Here is a 7,479-nt window from a genome sequence, read left to right as displayed (position 1 = left end):
GTCGAACATGAGACGCCCGAACGTTGACAAAATCTGTTCAAGACTGGTCGTACTCGCCTCCCCTATGCTATCTGCAATCACTGCATCCTCGGGACTACCCATCGCATATGGATGTGTCAACACCGACACTGGGGAAGCTACGTCCCTCTCACCCATAGGCAAAATTGTGCATCTTGGCACCAACTCATCAGCTCTAACATGAGCATGTCAAAAAACTCCATATTTGTCAGCTCTGTTGTCCGTATCTCTAGGGAGCAAACCTGCTCTACCTCTGTCTGCACAAAGTCTGACAACACCTGTTGTGTCTCACTAGAGTACTACCGCTCTATTTCTGTCTCTAGAGAGTCTACTAGCACGTCCTAGACAGTTAAATGCTTTGTCTCTTGAGCATGATGGAGATCACTGGCAAAAAAGACACGTCTCGTCTCTCGCTCAAAGCATGCTAGCACACAAAATCGAGACTACGTCGTCACAAATCTCAGACACATGCATAGGATATACCAGGCCGCCGCGAGCTCCTCTAGCAATCAGTAGTGAATCGCAATGCATTAGGAAAGACTGCTCTCTAAGCAATACCTAACAACCAAAAGCTGCCAACTGTCTCACTGAGATCAAGCTCTGTCTCAGCTGAGGAACATAGCGCTCATGTCGTAGCATGTATGATGCACCACTAAGCAATGATAAAAAAACATCTTTTGCACCCTCTATGTCAAACGCCGAACCATCGGTCAAGTGCACACAACCAAGTCTCCCACCAGAAACACTCACGACATGGTGTGACGTGGAAAATTGCATCGCTATCTAGCAACCATTGTGGAAAAAGTGTGCTAACCGTAGACAAATCTGCAAGAGGTACACTGGAGGCAAGCCTGACATCACCGTCACTAGCATAGACTGCCACTAGAACTGTCTCTCTAACATTTGTCAGAGTCGTATCTACATCTCGCATACATCTCCATTTCTGTCTCATACATCTGAAACAACAGCGTCTAATGTGTCCTTTGTGACCGCAATGCCAACAACGCATGTATCAGCAAGAACGAGACCACCGTCTCTCAATGTCACACATGTCTGCTGCCATAACTGAACGCCAAAATGGCAACAAACTGGGAGATCACTCGACCACTATGCTAATCAAGCATAAACCAACCAATAGCTCAATAGTGAAAACTTGTAACTTGCATGCTGAAGTCTCATGCTCGGAATATGCGTCAATGTGAGAACATGAGGCAAAATCAAAGGAAACCTGTAACCACTACAAGCATACTATAAACGAACGGCTAAGAGCCAAAGTATGGCGAGAAATGTGAGAAAATTTGACAGAATCTCCCTTGTAAACTGAGCAAAACCTCAAGCACAATCTCAACCATAAACCATGCCAAACTGGCAACAAAGTGGGAGGTAACTCAACCACTACACAATGATGATCGATTACATCAAACTGACGCTCATATATGCCTAAAAGCAACTCCACAATCAACAAACTCTGCAAGCATAAACTGGGACAAACTGCTCAACTGAGCGTAAAGCGCATAACCGTAGAGAACAAGCTAGCTCAAAACGCATCCCACAAGAGAAGCAACTTGCAAATATATGCAAAAAATCTGTGAAACTTGTGACTAGCAAAGTCACTAGCCACACAAGCATACACAATCACAATCCTCACTCCTGCGAGAGTGGGTACAAGAACACCAAACCGTGTCCAATCTGACAAAATGTGTCAAAATTTGTCAAAGTGAGAGTAAGCACTCGATCACTCTCAAAGTGGGAATATATCAACCACTGTAGAAGATGGCATAACACTGCGAACTTTTATGGCGAGAAGATGGGGAAAAACGAATAGAATTTCCTTTGCAAAATGAGTCAAAGCTCAACGCAAACCGCAAGCCAAAAAACTGCATATAACTGCCAGAGTGGGAATCAACTCGACCACTACAGCATCAGAGAGCAAACTGAGAATACGTGAAAACCATGGCAAGAATCAAGGAAAACCTGGCAGAGTTTTCCTTAGAAACTGAGCAAAAACTCAAAAAATCTCACTAAATCGCATGAAAATTAGACAGACAGTGTCTCAGTAAACAGATCCACAATTGGTCTGCATACGCTGCCAAAAGCCTTGCAAATTGGCTCTCAGAGACCGAGTGGCTCTATGGAAGTGTACTTGTCCAAAAACACCTGTAAATCTGCTACCTGTGAGCTATACCTAGCTCAAGCTCTATCCACATAAGCATACATAGCCTGAAACTGCACCAAACTGTGCAAAAAACTGCTCTCTAGTGCTCCACACAAGCTGCAGTGCAATATGTGAGCAAAACTACTGAGAAGCTGGCAACTACTACCTCATCGATCGGTAAACATGTCGATCAGAAACGCTTTCCAAGAACTGTGTGCGCTCAAGGAAAAAAACCTATCAAAAGTTGAAAACTGGAGATGGCCGTCGAAGTCGAAAAGCCGGGGATGGTTGTCAAAGCCGTCTTCCGTCGTCGAGCGGAAGTGCCAATGCTATGGCCACCTGTGCTCGAAGTCGGTGTCGAGTCGTAGAGGCCGAGTCGGATCAGTGTCGAAAACCGATGCCAATGTCGCCTCCCGCCGACGGGTGGGAGTCTTCGATGTCGAGAAATGCCGAGAAAATTGGCCGATGCCGAGTGATGTCCGGGCTTACTCGCCGCCCCTGTAGCCGAACACAATGTGTCCGCGCGCTCTCTCTCTCTCTCTCTCTCTCTCTCTCTCTCTCTCTCTCTCTCTCTCTCTCTCTCTCTCTCTCCAAGCAGTTGTACACCAAGCTGTCTTGAAAAACACAATCTTTGTGTTTTGGATTTTCGGCCCACTTGCACTCCAAATTAGAAAACAATTTCTTCTACAAAGTTGTAGATCTTGAAGAGATCTACGTTTTGATTAAAAAAAATTTGAAATCAAAGATTTCTAGTTCAAGTTATGGTCAAAATATTGAACAACTATCAAGCTGCCAAACCTGAGCGACCTACTTCTCATTGTCCCTAGCTCACAGAAAACTTGATCTCTCTCTCCTCTTTTGCTTGTGGAGTGTACATTGTAAGCTCCTGTTACCTTGATCTTTGAGATCTACTTTCCAAATCCGTGTTGAACCACCTCCGATCCGACCTCGCCAAGCACCGAACTCCGTCGCCACTGAGAGATCACAATCGCCGCCTAGCCGTAGCTCTGATACCAATTGATGAGTGCATGTGTGCGCGGATGCGTACGTGCGTACGCGGTGCGGTGCGTGTGGGGAAGGGGGAAGAGCACAAGCCACTGTAGGTGGAGCAGCCTCACAAGACTCCAGATGAGGAGCTCCTTATTCTCATATGTAATGAAGAATAAGGGTATGTACACACGTGGGCGGGAGGCCAGACACTAGACGTCCGGACAGGCACCTTTACCCCAACACCTGCTGCTCTATTGCATTTTTACACCATGTCTCCCATGATACCACTCAGTCTTAAGCTAGCCCACCCAGGGGCTAGAAGTTTGTCATGCACCTCGATCCCTTTCCACTGCCCACCTTTAGAGCAAATTTTCACCTTGTCAATCATATCCTTGGTCATGATAGCCCAATCATGGTCTTGATTTGCGATTGAGACCACAAACTTGACACACATGGCCTCAACATGAACAACGGGGTTGGGAATTCCAAGGCCACCTTGGACCATCGAACAAACGATACCCTCCCACTTCACCCATTGCCACGTTGCCGAGGTTTTAGTGTTGTTCCTCCATAAGAATCTTTTAACTAGTTTCAGAAACTCCTTCCAGTTACATTTGGCTATTTTGAGGAGCGGGCTAGTGAAGGCAATATAAGAAAGCAAAAAAGAGTTCATCACTCTGACTCGACTCTGTAAGGGGAGCATCACATGCTCCCACCTTCTCATTTTCCTCTAAATCTTCTCAAGGACCCCCTGGAACCTTTGCTTGTGAGTAACATCCACCCCTAAGGGCCCCCCTAGATGCCTAAAGATCCTACCTTTAGACACAATCTCCCCTGATTAGACCGATGGGTCAAAGGAGTCGTTTTCCGTCAGGGCGATCAGTCTTGACTTCTCAATACTACACTTTGACCCATAAGCCACAACAAAACTCTGCACAATCTCAAGGGCTTTCGTGAGCACCCGAGGGTAGGCTTTCAAGAAGAGGAGGGAGTTGTCCACAAACATCTCGGTCATGAGCTGGTTGTTACTAGGAAGAGTTAACCCTTGTATTTCCCCCTCGCTCAGCAGCAGCTTCGAGCATCATTAATAGAGGATGCGATCCAATAGCAAAGAGAAGCGGGGCTAGGGGACATCCCTGCTTGATTGATCTTTTGGCTTCAAAGAAGCCCACAATTCTGTCATTGAACAGGAGCTCAAAGTGTGTATAAGTTGGCAGAGGCAAAGCCCAAAGCATAATGCTTTCATGACATCTTCAATGAAGGACCACGCAATCCTATCATAAGCCTTGTCCAGATCTAGCTGCAGCAGAATGCACTCCTGCTTCGTGAAGGTTGCGTACTCAATGCCAACCATTGCTGTCAATATGTTGTCATAAATTAACCTTCCTTTGATAAGCCCGTGTTGATGAGGGGAGATGACTTTGTCTAGGAGGGGTGCCATTCTAAGAGCGGCTGCCTTGGCAATGATTTTGTATGCAACCGTCATCATGGTTATGGGACGCCAATGCTTAAGATGTGAATAGCAAACCTGTTTCGGGATAGGCTTGATAAGTCCTCTTTTCACATTGAGATCCAAGGACCCCTTAACTAGAGCATGGTTAGCCATACACGCGACCGGGCCCTTGAGGTCCTCCCAGAACTCCGTGGAGAACTCAGTGGTCAAACCATCCCAACCAGGGGATTTCTCCTTGCCAAGAGCTTGTAGAGCAAGCGAGCATTCACCTTCAGAGAAGGCCATCTCAAGCCGACTGGCTTTAGGTTGGGAGACTTTCTTGTTGACACTCTCGAGCATGGTCGCTCTGGTTTCATCTACCCCTTGAGAGCGTGTCTCTGGTTGTCCATAAATTTGGCCATTTCGTCTTGGTCTTGTGTAGCATTCCCATTCTCATACGTGAGCAAGTGCACCATCTCTCTTTATATAAACAAAAAAAGTATTTTGACTTTTCACTTCCATGGGTCTTTTCATTTCCTAAACTCACCCTTCATTTATTTCCTTTTGATAATTTGAGAGGCTTTTTAATTTTCCGAGATTGGGGAGACCTAATCTCTTCATTGATGCAAGTGACAAAGGTATCAGTGGAGTTCTCATGCAAGAAAAAATAAAGTTTTTAAGATTAAGTATAGTACATATGATTGAAAATTGACCATTTTGTTCTTATGTAATCATTGCTATTCTCTCTCAATACATTAGTGGCACTAGCCCTAAGAGTTACACTATGCAGTAGGAAGCCTGATCACATAAACAAGAAGGCTCCCTCCCCCTCTCTCTCTCTCTCTCTCTCTCTCTCTCTCTCTCTCTCCCCGCCCCAAAAAAAACCTTTTTCTTCTTCGAGACCTTCAAAAGCAAAGAAAAATTAAGGATGTAGATGATCCAAACGAAGGAAATAGACTCAAAAAACAAGCAACAGTTTTGTCTTGTATGCCGATTTCTTTTTGTATTTGTAACGGTTTAGAGTTTTTCCCCTTTTTCTTTTCTCGATATACTAATTGCATTGTTCACCAAATAAATGAACTCCAAAGAAACATAAGTTTGATGAAGTAGAGAGTTCAAACACACACAATTGTGCAACAATAGTCTGCACATTAATTTTTTGGTTGCATATATACACAAGAAGATTTATAAATTTTCTTATGTAGGAAAACAAAGTCTTTTCCAGTGTTTTCCATACAATGAATAACATCATGAGCTTTTGCTCGAGAGGTGCCGCATATCTAGCTAGGTACGATTGGGGGCAGGGGACCACCGGGCCCCCCACCGGGCCGGTGGTCCCCTGCCCCCAATCGTACCTAGCTAGGTATGTGGCACCTCCCTCACAGAAGCTCGTGATGTTGAGGTAAGTCACAATGTGGGAATCACTGTGAGAATTTGTCCAAAACTTCTTGTGATAGTTCCGTACATGAAGCTAGATTTCATACAAGGAAAAAGGAGAATAGGCATGATAGCTCTAGATCTAAATACTTCTTCAGCTATTATGTTGTAGTGGCGATTCTAAAGAATCATAAGAACAATCCTTGTGGTAGATAAAAGCAACGAAGGAGTAAAGCAATCAAAGAAAAGGGGCCTTGTGGTAGACAAAGAGCCATGGAGCGAGACCACTTTGGGAAGCTTTAAAATGGCCCTTTCCCATAGAATAAAGAGAGAGATGAGTATAACACAAATATTTAAGTACCTTTGAGAAGAGACAAAACATGGACGCCAAAACATGAAAGATGAAAGGGAGTTCCATGTGCAAGTTGGTACTTTGGTTGACAAAGACAAAGGTAGGAGTATGATGGCTTTCAAACTTCCACCCTGTTTATCACTTGAGAACATTACAAAGACCTTGCTCTTTTTGCTACTTCTAGACAAAATGTAGTAGCTAGTAGCGCGGCTATCATCCACATCGATACTGCATGAAAGGATCCGAATTGCCACAGTAACACATGTTCGAACGATCCACCAGACAACAACGACACATCCAATTATCATGTGGGAAACCCATGAGGCCCCCAATGCCGTTACAAGTAAAGACCTCCTCTCACTCACTTGAGCATGCCCAAAAGTGGCTATTGGAGATGTATGTGATGAATATAATTTCTTTGTGCGATTGAAAAAATATAAACGGAGCTTCAAAAATATCTCTTTTGATATTTGCTTTTTATATTAGATTGCCGATTCACTACAAAAAGCTGGAAATTCCAATCAAGCTCTTATTTGAAGACACCCTTGAATTTTGTACTCATATTTGTCATGGGAGCTATTTTAAAGCAAAGTGTTTAATTAAGTAGCCTAGTTTAAGTCTAAGTACTTTGGTTTGCAATCGCTCCCATCAGACTTTGGTCCGTAATTTGCTAGTTCGTATATCCATGTGAAATTGCTTTAGCTCAAACCCAGGGTCACATGAAAATTACAAGTCTTTTTGCCATTTGTCAAGAGCAAAGGTTGAAAAACAAGGGTTTTCATGCAATATTTAAATCAAGGTGCTCACTTGCAAGATACTTTTTACACAAGGGGATGCTTGCTCATATTCAGCTTTGAAAGGTAATCTTTTATTTTTTCCCTTGTTGAGAATGTTTGTGTGGAGAGAGAGAGAGAGAGAAACAGAGCGCATGCATATTCGATAGACGGATTGCATGATTCTTTGATGCCATAATTCATGTGTTAAAAAAATTGTGGAGAAGATCACTATAATTTTTTTACAAAGCATGTGCTTCCTAGACAAAAATTACTCAATGGAGATCACTTTTCTGAAAAGAAAAAGCTCAAAGAACTTTGACTTGTGTCATTCAAAGGAAAAGTAGGTAGCCTCTTTGGACGAGGGAACATAACAACCATG

The sequence above is a fragment of the Adiantum capillus-veneris genome, chromosome 20, assembly GCF_014529385.1.
Source record: "Adiantum capillus-veneris isolate H3 chromosome 20, ASM1452938v2, whole genome shotgun sequence".
Taxonomy (NCBI): Eukaryota; Viridiplantae; Streptophyta; class Polypodiopsida; order Polypodiales; family Pteridaceae; genus Adiantum; species Adiantum capillus-veneris.
The sequence above is the reverse complement of the archived record's forward strand: the minus strand, read 5'-3'. Positions refer to the sequence as shown.